This window comes from Tamandua tetradactyla, chromosome 11, assembly GCF_023851605.1.
Source record: "Tamandua tetradactyla isolate mTamTet1 chromosome 11, mTamTet1.pri, whole genome shotgun sequence".
Taxonomy (NCBI): domain Eukaryota; kingdom Metazoa; phylum Chordata; class Mammalia; order Pilosa; family Myrmecophagidae; genus Tamandua; species Tamandua tetradactyla.
This window is the reverse complement of record NC_135337.1, coordinates 84436905-84453260: the sequence shown is the minus strand read 5'-3', so window position 1 is coordinate 84453260 and position 16356 is coordinate 84436905. Positions and strand designations below refer to the sequence as shown.

Genomic DNA, 16356 nt, shown 5'->3' with positions numbered 1-16356 from the left:
TCTCCAAAGTCTCTGGCTATGTGGGCTCTATAGGTTCTAAAGCTTTTTCCAAATTAGTTCCCTCTTAAAGGGCTCCAGGAAGCAACCCCACCTTGAATGAATGGGTAGAGACACATCTCCATGGAAATCATCTAATCAAAAGTTACCACCCACAATTGGGAGGGTCACATCTCCATGGAAACAATCAGAAAGATCCCACCCAGAAATATTGAATGAAGCTTAAAGAACATGGCTTTTCTGGGGTGCAGAATAGTTTCAACACAGCACACCATTTGACTGTGAAAACCTTGTGCTCAATGCTCCCTTTATCCAGGATATGGATAGATAAGTAACAAAATAAGGACAAAAAAATAAATAAAGAGGGGATGGGGATAAGGAGTAAAAAAAAAAATTGGCAGTTTGCAATATGAGTGGCCAATGAGAGGGAGGGTTAAGGGGTATGGGATATATGGATTTTTTTTTCTTTTTTCCTTTTTTTGAGTGATGCAAATGTTCTAAAAATGATCATGATGATGAATACACAACTATGTAATGATACCATAAGCCAGTGATGATATACTTTGGATAGACTGTATGATGTGTGATGATATCTCGATAATTTTTTTTTAAAAAAGGTACACAGGCATTTTATCTTAAAATTCTGGAGAGCAGAGTCAAGAAAGAGTCTTGTGGGCTAAAATCAAGGTGCTGGCAGGATCACATTCCTTTTGAACACTTTAGAGATTTTGTTTTCTTGCTTTTTCCACCTTCAAGAGGACACCTGCATTCCTTGGCTTATGACCCCTCCTTCTATCTTTAAAGTTAGCAACTGTCTCACTCTGACCTCTGCCTTCTCCTCATATCTCCTTCTCTGACTGAACCTCCCACCTATCTCTTATAAGGACCCTTGCTCACACTGGACCCACCTGGATAATCCAGGATCCTCTTCTCAACTCAAATTCTTTAGCTTAATCACATCTGAAGAGTCATGTATTCAGAAGTTCCAGGAAGTAGGATGTGGACGTCTTTGGGGGCCATTATTCTGCTGAACTCTTTTTGTAAAGGGTCCGATAGTAAACATATCAGGTTTTGTGGGCCATATGGTCTCTGTCACCAGGACTGGCTGCATAATTTTCAGGTCCAGAGCAAAACAGAAATATAGGACCATTTATTTATAAATTATTAAGAATTTAAAAACAATGACAATAGAAATGTAGGGCCCTATAAAACTACACAGGTTGCATATCTACAAAGCCAGCCCTCCCTATGGCAGTTACTCAACTCTGCCTCTACATTATAGCTTGAAAGTAGCCACAGGAAATATGTGAATGTCACACATGGCTATGTGTCAATAAAACTTTATTCATGGGCACTGGAATTTCAATTTCATGGAATTAAAAAAAAAATCTTTATTTGAAATCATTTCAAAGGTACAGGGAGGTTGAAAAAATTACAAACAAAAACAATACAGAGAACTCTATTATATCCCCTTGTTCTAGTTTGCAAAGCTGCTCAAAGCAGATACTATGAAATACATTGTTTTTTTACAATGAGATTTATTAGCTTAAAAGTTTACAGTTTAAAAAAAAAAGTTTACAGTTCTGAGGCTGTGAAAAATGTCGAAATCAAGGCATCATCAAGATGATACTTTCTTTCTTAAGACCGGCTACCCCCAATCCTGAACTCTGCTGTCACATGGCAAGGCATATGGTGGCACCTGCTGGTCTCTCCCTTCTCTTCTGGATTTTGTTGCTTCCAGTTCTTCTCGCTTGGGTGGCTTTAACTCTTTTTGTCTGAAATTCATTCTTGTATAAAGGACTCCAGTTGGACGATTAAGACCTACTCTGAATGAGGTGGGTCATATTTTAACTTGAGATCCTACTCATCAAAAAAGTCTATTTATAATCCCACAGAAATGGATTAACTTTAAGAACATAATTCTCTGGTGTACATATGGCTTCAAACCATCACAACCTCTCTCCTGATCACCAGATTTAACAACTTTTAACATTTTGTCACATTTATTATCTCATTCCATCAATGATCTATTCATCTATCATCTAACCATCCATCCATCCATCCATTTATCTCTCTGTCATCTAGATATCTGAGAGTAGGTTGTAGATATCACACTCCTTGAATACTTTATACTGCCATATATATTTCCTAAAAACAAGGATATTCACTTATACAATTATCAAGTTCAAGGAACCTAACATTGATAGAAAGCTTTCAGTCTATATTCCAATTTTCTTATATGTTCTAATAATGTCCTTTTGGACCTTTTTACCTCCATATTGTGCTTAACTGTCATTTTCTCTTTGGTCTCTCTCTCTTCCTATCTCTTTTTTAAATGTGGTAACATATATACATCATAAAATTTCCCACCTCAATCACTCCCAAGCTATTCAATTCCCAATGCTGTGCTACCATCACTACCTTCCAATAGGAAAACTTCTCTATCTACCCAAGCAGAAACCCTGCACTCATTATATTTCATGCAATTTTCACAGGTCACAAAATATTATTCTTGTTTTGATTTTTTTCAACCATTAAAAGACGGTAAAAACAACACTCAGCTAGTGGGCTGTACAAAAATAGGTGGTGGGGGGCAGGCCTCGGTGGCTCAGTGGCAGAGTTCTCGTCTGCCATGCTGGAGACCCGAGTTTGATTCCTGGAGCCTGCCCATACAAAAAACAAACAAACAAAAAAAGGCAGTGGGCTAAATTGGTTTATAGTTTGCCAACTCTAGGACTTCGGGATAAAATCCCAACGGCTCTGCCTACCCCCTCAGGTCTCTTTGCAACAACATCCGGACATTGGTCCAATTTCATCTGGCCATCCTTTTCCTTCACCACCTGTATCCCAGCACCTCCCACAACTCACTTTTCAAGAGCAGGGACCTAGGCCGAAGCATCTTTGTGTCTCCTGACCTCACAGACCTTCAATAGCTTGTGCTTAAGGAACAGACCAGGACTTAGAGGGAAAGCAAGAACAACATGGAAACATAGTGACTTGAGTGTACTCCTCAGGTACTTAGGGTATTCCTCGAGTACTTCCTACTGTAAGAAGGAAAACTACACTTCTTACAGAAAAAAAAGAAAAAGGAAAAAAGAAAGCAAGAACTTCCTCTCAAATTCAAACCACAGAAAAAAGGATCTCTGTGACTAGGCAGACCTGAGTTCAAATCCTGACTCTGTCACTCTGTGCACTAGATTATGTGTACTCATGCAAGTCACTTCTGGTTTTGCTCTTAGGACTGAGTCTCAACTTACAATGGTCAACGAGGCCCCGTGCAGCCCACCTCTGCCAATCCCATGAGTCCTTCTCCTGTCCGTGTATTCTATGTGTGCCAGCCTCCAGCCTGCCTCAGGGCCTTTGTACTTGCTGTTCTTTCTGCCTGAAGTATTCTGCTTCCTCTTTGCTTGGTAACTCACCCTTCATGACTAAGCTGAAACACCAATGACATGGGAAGCCTTCCTTAGCCATCCTAAAACAAAGTCAAGTCCTCCAGTTATATGCTTTGCTGATGGCCCAAACCTCTGTTAGATTATAATTAGTTGTGCAATTTATTATAATAAGATATAATAAGCACATTATGCCAGATCTTGTTCTAGAGATTCTAAATGGGTTATTTCACCTAACTCTCACAGCACCTTCAGGAAAATTATAATCATCCCCATTTTATAGATGGGGAAATTGAAGCTCAGAAAGACAAAATAATTTGTCCAAAGTTGCACAGTTAATATACGTTGGAGCTCTGCTCTTAAACCAGTCTCTGTAAGCTGACTCAAAGTTCTGTGAGGGTAGATGCCATGTCTGTGTGGTCACTGTTGTATGCCTAGGGCTAGCACCTGCAACTAATGCTAATGTGACATGCCAGTAGCAACAAGTACACCTAGTAATTAGATTTTGGTATCTAAAACCATTTCCAATAAATGGAACCTGGGATCCTTGAAGAAATGGCTGATTCAAGAACCAGGGCAGGAAAGAGACAAGGTGAGCCCAGAACTTCTTGCTGTTCCAGGGAGTAAGAAAATGCTCTAAAACAATAATGCACAAAAACACACCGTTGGGGGTATGGCAGAGCTCCCAATGGCCAAAGCCAGTACAACGTAAGCAACAAAATAAAGTTGTTTTGAGTATTAACCCAAAGCATAAAATAAATATTCACAAGTCCCTAGTGATCTAATTAAATGTTTGACTAAATTAATACAGGGTGGAGAAGAGAGGAATCTCCCATGCAGAAGAATTCCAAACAATTTATATGGATACTCCACCCTGAAGGAGGGGGAGCATACTGCCCCATTCCTTAAATATGGGTTGTGCTCAATGCCTTCCTTCCAAAGACACAATAAGGAAAGGCTGGGGGAAAAGTAACCTCACAGTGGAGAAACTCAACAGAAGCTACCTCAGCCAGGTAGCATCAAGGCCAACATCCACAGTCAAAAATAACACTAACAGCATGTCCTCTTGATAAGATGATGAGAAGGGCATTTTACTTCAGTGTTTTTCCTTCTAAGAACCTGTAATCACGTTCTTATGAGAAACACATCAGACAAATCCCAGGAGAAGGATGTCCTACAGAACACCTGACCAGTGCCCCTCAAAAGAGTCAAGACTGTCAAAAACAAGGAGAGGTTGAGAAACTACCTTGGCCTAAAGGAGACTAAAGAGACGTGGTAACTACATGTTATGCAGAGTCCTTGATGGGATCCCAGGACAGAAAAAGGACATTAGGGAGAAACTAAGGAAATGTGAATAAGTCTGGACCTTAGTTAATGAGAACAGGTCAATATTGGTTCATTAATTGTAACAAACGTATCTAAGTAATCTAAGCTGGTTCTAATAGGGGAAACTAGGTGTGGGGCATATGGGAACTCTACTATCCTCACAGTTTTCTTGGAAAGCTAAAACTGTTCTAAAAAATAAAGTCTATTGCTACTACTACTAAAAAAGTATTGCTATATAACCAAAGGGCTTCATCATTCATCATGGTGACAATGACTTCAAGGATTACCTGGGAGGACGTGCATAAAGCATTTAACACAGTATGCACTCAACACTGAGGGCTTGCTTCTGCCATACTAAACTTAGGCTATCTGCTGCAGGAACTATTCCCCTATGTGGCTATGTATATTTAAATTCATTAAAATAAAATGCAATTAAAAATTCAGTTCCTCAATGGCACTGGACACATGTCAGACACCCAAAAGCCACATGAAGTTACTGGTGACTGAATTAGACAGTGCAAATGTAAAACAGGCCCATTATTCCAGATGGCTCTACAGGACACTGCACTAAACAATGAATAGCATAATTATTTGTCCATTGTCCTCAGCTCCTTCAAGTTCTTCCTCCAGTGCCATCTCCTCAATATGAGGCCTTTCCAAGCACCCTCTTTTAAAATGCAACCCCTGTACTCCCCATCACCCTTCTTCAGTTTGCTTTTCTCCTTACCACTTTTCACCACTGAATGTGGAATCCACTTGATTGGTTTCTTTTCTCCCCCTGGGTCTACACTGGCAACGTGTGCCTCTTGAGTTCTTGAAATGTGGCCAGTTGGACTTGAGAAGTGCTGAGACAGATTTTAAAGACGTGGGGGAACAAAAAAGAATTTTAAAAGGTCTCGTAATTTTTTATATTATTCTACGTTGAAATAATAATGTTTTGGACATCTCGGGTTAAATAAACATTATTAAAATTCATTTCACCTATTTTTCCTTTTAAATTTTTGAACGTAGCTACTAGAACACTTAAATGACACGTGGCTGGCATTTGTAGTTGGCTTATATTTCTATGGGCAGCGCTGATACAGAATGCCAACTACAAGAACATTTAAAATTACGTTCGTGGCTCACATCTGGCTTTTCTGGACAGCGCTCGTCTAGAACGTCAGCCTAATGAGGGCAGGATTTCTTGTCTGATCACTGCCCCTACAGTGACTTGCACACAGTAGGCGCTCAATAAAGTTTTATTGAGTGAATGTTAGACTGAGCCTCTGGGAGCTCACCAGGTCCTGACCAGGTCCAAGGCCCGCCTCCTCACCTCATCAGATAAGGAAACTGAGGCCCGGCGAGGTGACGTCAGCCCCTGTCCAATAGTACGTACCGCGGAAACGTCTGGGCCGGGATTCGAACCCGCGTCCAGTCCCCTGTAGTCTGGAGTGGTGACTCTTCCTACCTGGCAGGGCGGCGGCAGCGGGGCAGACAAGCTCGGGCCACAAGGCAGGGATTCGACAAGGATCCCTTTTCTCTTTCTCTGCCGACCGGGACTTCCGTGGGCCCGGGCCTTAGCTCTCCCCTTCGCGGCCATCGCGGGCCACCGAGTATCACCGCAGGCGGCACCGGCAGGAAGTCCCGCCTCCCCCGCGCGCCTTGAGCACCGCGACAGCTGCACTGGCCAATAGGAAGAGCGCCGTGGCAGGCGCCGGCCAATGGGCGCGCGCGCCTGGGGGGCGTGTCCGGGCCGCGGGCCGGAGCGGGTCGTGCGCGCTGAGGAAGAGCCGCCGCCGCCGCCGCCGTCGCCGCCGCCGCCGCTACCGAGGCCGAGCGGAGCCGTTAGCGCCGAGCCGCCGCCTCCCGCCCGCCCCGGAGCAGCCCCGGGCCCGTCCGCCCGCGTCCAGGTGAGATGGGAGCCTTCGGCGGCGCCCGGCGATGTAGGCCGCGCCAGGCCTGAGCTCTCCTGACCGGGCCGCGGGCGCCCGCGGGCCTGCACCGGCCGAGGGCCAGGCCGCGCCAGGCCGGGAGGGGACGCGCACGGGCCGCGGGCGAGTGGGGTCCGGCGGGTGTGAGCGCCGGCGACAGGCCCAGGGCCGGATTCCTCGGCCGTCGCGAGGGTGGGCGAGGGGGACACGGCGTGGGCGCGCGCCTGGCGGCTGGGGCAAGCGCTCGGCCCCAAGGCCCCGGCGGGCTTGGAAGCCCGGGATCCGGGGGCGGGAGCGTGAAGCCAGAGACCCGGGAGTGGGGTGAGCGTCAACTGCGCCTAGAGGTCACGGCCCGCGAGCTCGCTCCCCCGGGAAATCCTACAGATTCTTTTGTGGACTGCGACCGATCCGGAGTCCTTTTCGAAGTGTGCAAACCCGTTAGTATGTATGGGAGTCCTAGAAAAATATTTATTTTTGGGCGCCATCTCTAACAAAGCTGTTCACGGGGCGTGGGACGTTAAGATTTGTAAAATGTGTGTGTGTTGAAAACACAAACAGCACGCAATTGAACAATGGGGGATGGATGCTTTTCTTTCCTTTTCCGGTGTTTTTTGCTAGGTTTGTTAAAATGGGTTCTGATACCTGCTGGATATATGGCGGGTGGGAGAGAACTTTGCATGTGCTGCCCCTGGAGAGACACAGCCCCTACCTTACTAAAAGTATTCAGGTAGGAGCCCGATGGCCAATGCTCTAGAAGTGGGAACACAAGGAAGATGATGGGACTAGAAAAGGGTTGCCTAACCTCAGAACTACTGACAATTTGGGCGGGATAAGTCTTGGTTGTGGGGGCTGTCCTGTGAATTCTAGGATGTTTAGTAGCCTCCATGGCCTCTTCTCTCCAGATGCCAGCAGCATTTCCTCTTCCTACTCCCCCACCCTACCCTAAGCATGAAGATCAAAAATGTCTCCAGACATTGCCAAAAGTCCTCAGGGGGTGCAAAATCGCCCCCGCCCCCAGAATGAGAACCACTGGACTAGATGAACTTTCACTAAGAGGCCCCCAGTCTCCATTCTTCACTCTGTCTCCCCAGGATCCAAGGCTCCTGAGACCATGGACAAACTCAATTATTGGAGCCTTAGCTTACTTCTCTGTGAAATGGAAAGGCTGAGAGTATTAAGGTGTGGATTTAAGTCAATTATTTGGTAATCTATTGTGCATGGCCTTTGCATGGTGGGCACTTAATAAATGATGTTGTAAATAATCTCCAGTATTTATTGAGAACTTATTTTTGCTTAACATTGCACAGACATCTCCAACCCTTGATTGCTGTTATAATTTCCATTTTACAAACAAAAAAAAAATGAGCAGAGGTGGGACACTTGATAATGGCCAAACTCACACAGTAAAGTGGCCAAGTTGGGACTTTAACTTGGGCCCTCTGACTCAAAAGGCCCCATTCTTAACCACAGGGTTTTACTGCTCTTATCATCTCAGCAGCCCAGGAGACCCAGAGAGACAGTGTTTCAAGGAATTCCATTCAGTTATCATTGAGCACTCCCTGTGTGCTGGATTCTATTATAAAATTCTGCCACCTCAAGGTCCACAAAAAGGCTGAGATATATGAATGTCTCAAAATGTGGAAGGAAAAAATGTTTATGTTGAAGCCCTAGCTTGGGAGGTAGGCAGAATTCCATTTTAGTTGTGTTGATTCTGAGGTCACAGGGCAGCAAGTAGAAAATGAGAGGAGAATTAGGAAAGTGCTCTTTCTGCTGTTCGCTCTATTGTCTCTCACTCAGGCCATGTTTCCTGCTTCCTGTCTCTATCCTCTGTCCACAATCCAGCAAGGATTGTCTTTTTAAAACAAGGATCTGATCATGACACTCCTGATTAAAAGTCCTTGGGTGGGGAAGAAACAGTTGAACTTTTTGAGTGGCTTGCAAGATGAAGTCAAAAGTCCTCAGCTTGGGGCTCCAGGTCTTTCATACTCTAATGCTCTCTTCCTTTCTGACCTCATCTAAACTCTGGCCCTCTCTGTTGCTCCCACTTCCTGAATGCTGTTCTCTTCCACCTGGAGATCTCTTCCTTATGCTGCATAGCCCAGCTCAGAGCTCACTCACGGCTTGAAGCCTTCTCCAACTCCCACCCTTCCTCCACCTCCACCAGAATTAACTGTTCCCTCACTTGTGCCCCCATCCCATTCAATTTTCATTTGAATCCAATTAAATGCTAGTGAGAGAAGTGCAGTTACACTATTTCACCCCTAGATGGCAATAGTGAAGCAGTAAGGCCTTGGGACAGGGGAAGACCCAAGGAAACCAGCCTGTAAAAGGGAAGTGAGTTTTGCTTCCCTCCTCAGCTAACTCCCCCTGATCTGCTGTTGTGTCCCAGGCTTGTCAGTGGAATATACAGGGTGTATGGAGATCATTTCAGTCCGCTCTGGTGAGTGCAGTGATAAATTATGCACTGGCTTCAGGGAAGCACAGAAAAGGGCACTGTTAACCAAGACTTGGTGGGCAGAAGAGATGGCAGAGACCTTCTGGAGGAGGCAAGGTGTGAGGGCTGGGGTGGAGTTAACCAGAATCCTTCCACAATGGGGAAGGGTTTTGATGGATGCAGGAACAGCATGAGGAAAGACACGGAGATGGGAATATCTCAGTTTCTTCAGGGAACCTGGGGTTTGGTGCTTGAGGGGCAGGTAAGAAGGGTGGAAGCCAGTAGAGGCAAGGTGAGTGGGATGAGTCAGGCCCAGTTGTGAAGGGCTTCACATCTGTCTGTTGTATAAAGAGTTCTCCTTAAGGCTGGGCCAGGAATGGCTATTGAATAGTTTTAGTCCACAAAGTGGGGAAGTCACATTTGCACACAGAAGGAAGAGATGGGGAGGGGGTGATAAAGCTGAAGGCTATCAAACCAGGGATTAGCAGGAATTGCTTTCCTTTAGATAACAGATGTTGAGAATATGGTCCAGAGCTGTGGATGTAGGGACAGAGACACAGAACTAAGTGAGGACGTAGTGGTGGCAGGTGAGTGTGAGAGTGCAGCACTGGATGGCTTCTGAGTTCCCATCTGAGTATCTGAGTAAATAAGCAGTGGTCACCAGGTGAAATACAGAGGCCAGAGAATGAGCAGTGTAGTAGGTGGCCCTAAAAAATGAAGCATATCCCTAGAGTTCAGTGCTTTTATTGTTAGCATGAAGGCACATCAATACACAGATGAGTGAAGCAGGAAGGGGGCAAAAGACAGCATCTGTGTCCGTGTGTGTGTGTGTGTGTGTGTGTGTGTGGCCAACTCACTCAGACCATCACCTGGTCCATCCCCACTCAATCCAGAACCTCAGTGTGAACTGGCAAAATCAGTGATCACATTTTTATGGATTGGAAAAATAAAATTTAACTGCTTGCTTATTGTCATGGAGATAGGAAAATGTAGAAGAAATTGTCTCTTCTAGGAACCTACCATCTAAATTGGGGAGAAAAGACATGAATGTGTGAGATTAAAGAACAAAAGAACAATGTACCGGGGCAGGTCATGACAGCGTCTAGAGAGTGTTGAAAGAAATGATTGTCTGTTACTTGACTGTTGTTTTCCTGAAAGGGATGGTGGGCGATCAGTCAGGGAGGAGTGAGGAGGGGTGTCCAAGTGCAGCAAACAGTGCCAGTGAATAACAGGGAGGAAAGCACAAGAGGCTCCGGAGGTACTGGTGGACTGGTTTGACCAGGCAGAGGGTCAGGAAGGAGATAAATTTAGAAAAATATGCCGGGGTCACATGGTAGGCTTCCACACAGGGTCAAGAGCTGATCCCAGAAGATTGCTTTGCTTGGCTGGGGGAGCCACAAGGATGGATGGATCCAGAGGCTGCTGTGATAGTGAGGTGACCTCAACCCCTTGAGGGCCTGAGCTGCAGCTTTATTTGAAGTGTCCAGTGGCTGGCACATGGTTGGTGCTCAGTTTACGCCGGGGGTGGGGAGCAGAAGGAAAGGCAGAGACTTGGGATTAGAAGGACGCGCATAAGTTACTGGATCCATCCACCCATCAAAGAGACAGTTATGACAGAGGAGGGATTCACAGGAGAGGGAACAGCCCAAAACAACCCACCAACAAGGCTGATTCACCCTGAACAGAAACAGAGAGACAGGGAAGAGGAGTGATTTAGAGGGAAAAGACGAGCTTGGGTTTAGAGACGCAGAGTTCAAAATAATTATGTGGCATGAATCGGCCTCGGCAAGAGGTGATGAGGGCCTGAACAAGGAAGGACAGTGATGGAGAGATGGAGACAGAAATAAGTATCTCAGATGTAAAACTGACAGAACTTGGTGTGAAGGTAGAAAGAGGTGGCTTGGGGGACAGGTGTGGATGAGCCACAAAATGAAGTAATTCAGAGAGGGGGGAGAGGACCTGAGAATCTTTGCTGCCACGGGTGGGAAGGTTAGGGAGGCACACAAACTCACCTTTATTTTGTTGAGGAAGTTGGAGGCAGGATCTCTAAACTGAGAGTCAGGGGGTGAGACTCTGAGGTTCATCTTGCTAGTTAATAAATCAAGAAGCCAGCTGATTGGTCCAGGGATATGTATTCAGATTATTGGTTGAGCAGCGATCACGAACGAGATGGTCCATGTTCTACCCAGGTAGCAATGGTCAATCCTGGCTGGTGAAACCAAACTACAGCCCAGGAAAAGTGGCATTAAAGGTGTGGGGAAGGATTGAGTCTTCCTTAGCACTCCCAGTGGGCCTGGAGGGACCACACAGCAGAACTACTGGGTGCTGTGAAGCTGGAGGTAGCATCCCTTCTTTACAGATAGGATACTAACTGATGATCAGGCGACGAAGTGACTTACCCAGAAAAGTTTAGCTGATTAGTGGAAGAATTAGTATTGGAGCCCAGCTTCAGAGTCTGTGGGGTTTTCCTGCTCTGCCATGTTGCTTTGCAGTTCTGAGCAAGAGCCCTGGAGTGGCCTGGACCAGTCAGAAGAAGCCTGGACTCTTAGCAAGCCCATGTTGCTGACCAGGTCCCCCGAACTTCCTTGGGCTCATGGAGACTCTAGCCTGCACCTGTTTAGCTTCTTCCTCAGCCTCCTCTGCTTGGCCCATCTTGAAATGCGAGAACTTAGTTGGAGTGCCCCAGCTCAGCAGCTTTCTCCTCCCGGGCCCTGGAAAGGGGAATCAGATGCACACTGTGTGAACTGTTGGCTTCCCATAGCCGGTATAATTGGGTCATGTGATGCATTCAGCTTTTTTCTGGCATCCAAGCCCTTCCTAGGTAGCCTTTTATTCCTAAAACTTACCTTTAAAAACACAGAATTTGACATCTGGAAAGGACCTTAGAGATAATTGAGTCATATGATGTGTGAAGTACAGGGTTGAGCCTGAGGATATATTTGACTGTTCTACTTTTGTTCTGGCTCAAGCAATTTAGAAGGTGTGCTTTGTGATTATAAACTGAGACCAGCTCTCGTGCATACCTAATGGAAGCCAGTCCCGCTGCCTCATGTATGTACGCACACATTTTCCCTATATATGTAGTAAGTGTGTTACAGATGTCAGCGGTGTTGCTGAAGTCACACAGGCAACCAGGATCTTTTAAGATAGTGCAAGGGAGCTGAAAACCCTCAGAGATCAATGAGACTGCTTCAGGATATGTCTAGTTCTCAGAAACATTTCCAAATCAGTGGGAGTCAATTTGCTAAACTATTAAAGTTTTCCTTCTTACTCGCTGATTCTTTGGGATGGTGCTTGTTAATGATCCTAAAAAAAATAAGATCCTAAATATGTTAATAGAATGTTAGGACAACCTTCTAGTCAGGCTTCCTTAACATAAAAGAAATTTGGCAAATACACATGATTCTGGGGTGACTTTAAACTTAACAGTTTCCTCTTCTACTGTGTGTGCCCGGTGTAACGTGCTGTCTGCCAGGTACCCTGGATCTGACTGGGGACCTTGGGATGGCCCTAAAGGCCTCCAGGGCTCTTGCCGGTTGCATCTGCTAAAAGCATTTCAGTGCAATAGCACTCCCACTAAGAACTAGAGAAACCCATTGTCATGGGAGAAAGTGACTTTAAAGACAGTGGAGAGGTGAGGGAGAGAGGAGTGGGGGTTCCGTGTGAAATAAGGGCACCAAAATATGAAGGTCTGTAAGGGATTTGGGGAGAGGCTAGTATTGAAGGGGTTGTTGGGAGGAGGCTGGGGAAGCACATGGGGGTCCAATTACCAGGGCCTTGTGTTTCTTTCTTGGGAGACTGTTCTTCAGCTCAAGAGCTGATCTCTCTCTACTTTCTCACAGGGTGACCATGAATAAAATAATGTGGCCTCTGGGATTGGTGTGTTGTGAGGCCAGGGGAAAGCTGGTAGGGAGGGACTGGATTGATGGGACTGAACATGTTCAGTGAGGCTGGCCTTAGGACCTTCCTGGGGAGAGAGGTGCTGAGCAGGAGGTGACCAGTAGTGGCTAGCCAAGAGGGGCAGGGACACCTATGACTCGGGCGTCATTGGTTGTTGACTTGGTTGTGATTGGAGCTGGTGGGTACAGAAGCTGGTGTGGTCAAATGTATAGAGCTGTGGAACCATCATCACAAGCAAGAGAAACCAAACAGTTCCACCACTACCCCAAAAGAAAACACAAAAAATTCCCTCACACTGCCACTGGATTGTCAACTCTACCCCTCATACCCTATCCGTATCAATCACTGATCTGTTCTCTGTCTCCATTGTTTTGCGTTTTGTAGTTTGTCATATAAGTGGAGTCATACAGTCGGTGGCCTTTGGAGTCTAGTTTCTTTCACTTAGCAAAATATATTTGAGAGTCAACAAGTTGCATGAATCAGTAATACCTCTTTAATGCTGAGTGGTATTCCACTGTGTGGTATACCACAGCTTATCCATTAACAGACTGAAGGACATTTGGGTTGACCAGTTTGGGGCAATTACAAATAAAGGTAAACATTTGTATAGATTTTTGTGTGAACTTAAGCTTTCCTTTCTCTTTAGTAAATACTAGGAGTGGAATTGCTGGGTCATATGTTTAACTATAAGACACTGCCAGTTATGTTTTCTAAAGTGGTGTAACGTTTTTCTTTCCCATCAGCAACGTATGAAAGTTCTTGTTTTGCTACATTCTCACCAGTGCTTGGTATCATCTGTGTTTTTTTGTTGTTTGATTTGGAATTAGCCATTCTAACAGGTGGGTGGTGGTATAGTGTGTCTTTAATTTGCATTTCCCCAATGGCTAGTGATACTGGGCATCTTTTCATTTATTTATTTGCCATTCATATATCTTCTTTGGTACAGTGTTCATTTGAATCTTTTGTCTTTTTTTTTTTTGCATGGCCAGGCACTGGGAATTGAACCTGGGTCTCCAGCAAGGCAGGTGAGAACTCTGCCTGCTGAGCCACCATGGCCCGCCCTTTTGTCATTTTTTTAAATTAGGTTGTAGTAATAAGTTTGTTTTTAATATCTTCTTATTAATATATATAATAAGTCCCTTTTCAGATATGTGATGTGCAAATATTTTCTCCCTGTCTGTGGCTTTTAATTTTCTAAGTGTCTTTGGCAGAGCAGAAGTTTTTAATTCTCATGTCCAGTTTATCAATTTCTTTGTTTTTTGAATCAGGCTTCTGGTGTTATATCTAAGAAATCTTTGCCCAACTCAATACTACAAAAATTTTCTCCTTGAAATTGTTTTCTTTTCCATTTTAGAACAGGGGTCGACAAACTTTTTCTGAAAAGGCCAGATGGTAAGTATTTTAGGCTTTACTGCCATATGGTCTCTGTTATACTACTCAACTCTTGTCATTGTAGCACAGAAACAGCCACAGATACATAAACAAATGAGAGCGTGCCTTCAATAAAATTTTATTTGTATAAACAGGCAGGTGGGCCATAGTTTGCTGACCCTTGTTTTTTTACAAAGGTCCACTTTTTACCAGGCACAGAGGACACCGAACTCTTGATGAAAATTAGCAGTCACTGTTCAATTCATCTTCTGTGAAATCAAGGTGAAGGAGAAGGCAGAACAGTGGATGCTTAACTTCTAGAAGGTGAAAAAAGTAAAAAGAGGAAGGAGGAAGAGAACACAGACTTCAGTATGCATTTCAGTTTTCGAAGTTAACACTTGCACTTTGGTACAGGCTTCGGCAAGTGTTTTTGTTAGTTTGATTTTAATTAATGATCTATTTTAACGTCTCATGGTCACAGACGGTTGGTTTAACAGATTCATGAAGCATTTCGTGATTAAACTCTTTGTGCTGGTAATCCTGGGCTTTCTTCTGAAAACTGCTATTTATTTAGCCACCTCTTGTCCCCGTTAATGTGTATTTAGATTTATGCACAGTGTTTTACTTTTAAAAGCCATGGGGTAGTGTATTTCTTGCACATACTTCCTGTACTTGCATGTGATTATTTCTGTAGAACATATTCTTATAGTACTGAGTCAAATGGTTGTTAACATTAAAAATTTTGGTAGGCATTGCCAAGTTATCCTCCAAAAAGTTATCCTTGTACTGTCTTAACACTTTTTATCAAAGGTGTGTGAGGGTGTTTTTCCTCCCTTGACCTTACCTGCACTGGATTTTATCCAGTCTTAATTTTATTCCATTGGATAGGCAGAAAGTGGCATCTTGTTTTATTTACATTTTCCTCATTATTTGTAAACTTGAGCTTCTTTTCATGGTTTTATTCACCATTTGTATTGCCAGCATCTTTACATTGAATCACCAGCATCTTTACATTGTAGCTCATAACTGTTGTCCGCTTCTCTGTGGTGATATGTCAGTTTTAATGAATCTGCAGATGCTCTGAATTGGGCTTTCATAAATTCAGCTGTATTGACATTTTGGGTGGTTCTTTGTCATGGTGGAGGGAGGGGCGGGAGGCTGTCCAGTGCCTTGTAGGATAATTAGCAGCATCCCTGGCCTCTACCTACTAGATGTCAGTGGCAGCCTCACACACATTGATGACAACCAAAAATGTCTCCAGACATTGCCCAGTGTCCCAGGGGAACAGAATTGCCCCAGTGAGAACGGCCCTGTAAATAATATAGAGCAACTCTTTTTTTCCCAGGCTGCTAACTTTGTCTTTTAACTTTGCTGATGATGCTTCTGTATTTTGTCATACAGAAGTTTTTAGCTTTATGAAGTCAAACTTCCCAATTTTTAATTTCCTGGCTTTTTATGCTAACCTACTTTATAAAGAGCAAGGAGCATGAACATTTTCAAATAAATAAGAAAAATGCTAATAAATTATATACATTTTGCATATTTTCTCTGGTCTCAAGCAAGTTAGAAAGTAGAAGGGTAGGGATGACCTGAAGCATTTCCTAAAGGGAAGAAGAAGCCTAACCTAATTACTCTAAGCATTTATTCAGGGAAGGGGAACGAGGGTGGGGGATTAGATGTGAAACCTGGGAAGAGACTTTTCAGATGTTTATGGAAACAACAGCAAGGCTATTTTTGAAGAAGGCTGACTGCTCCTGATGCTGGCTCTGCGTTTTCAAGCATCAAAACAGAGCACTAGAGACAGTGATCTGGAGAAAGGGGTAAATGGGCTACCTGCTCAGACCTCCAGGCTGGTGGTGGAAGGAACTCTTTCTCAGGGCTGGTCTTTTAGACCCATGGTAAACCACCTGCACAGTTAGAGGTAGACAGGTGCATGGGGCTGCTTAGACATGGCAACACCCATGAGCAAACCCATTTTCCGGGGTACTTTGAGAAATGCGCTCTTGGTGCTCCCAGGTACACTGAT

General features: G+C 44.5%; 1 protein-coding gene and 1 long non-coding RNA gene across 3 annotated transcripts in view; one reads left to right on the top strand and one right to left on the bottom strand.

Moving 5' to 3' along the window:
* Positions 1 to 324: 324 nt before the first annotated feature.
* On the bottom strand, positions 325 to 6360 carry LOC143650578 (uncharacterized). Of its 2 annotated transcripts, none has more exons than XR_013159605.1 (3): positions 6091 to 6360; positions 5440 to 5557; positions 325 to 1823 (listed from the first exon to the last, which is right to left on the bottom strand). It is a non-coding gene; the product is annotated as an uncharacterized LOC143650578 (long non-coding RNA). The 2 variants fall into 2 exon arrangements; XR_013159604.1 differs by having other exon boundaries at positions 329 to 1823; positions 6163 to 6358.
* Positions 6361 to 6502: 142 nt separating this feature from the next.
* ELAVL1 (ELAV like RNA binding protein 1) overlaps positions 6503 to 16356 on the top strand; it is a 40724-nt gene continuing 30870 nt past the window's right edge. Inside the window, exon 1 of the mRNA XM_077121521.1 lies at positions 6503 to 6604. The gene's annotated coding sequence lies outside the window, so the exon portion shown is untranslated. The remainder of the gene's footprint in view (positions 6605 to 16356) is intronic.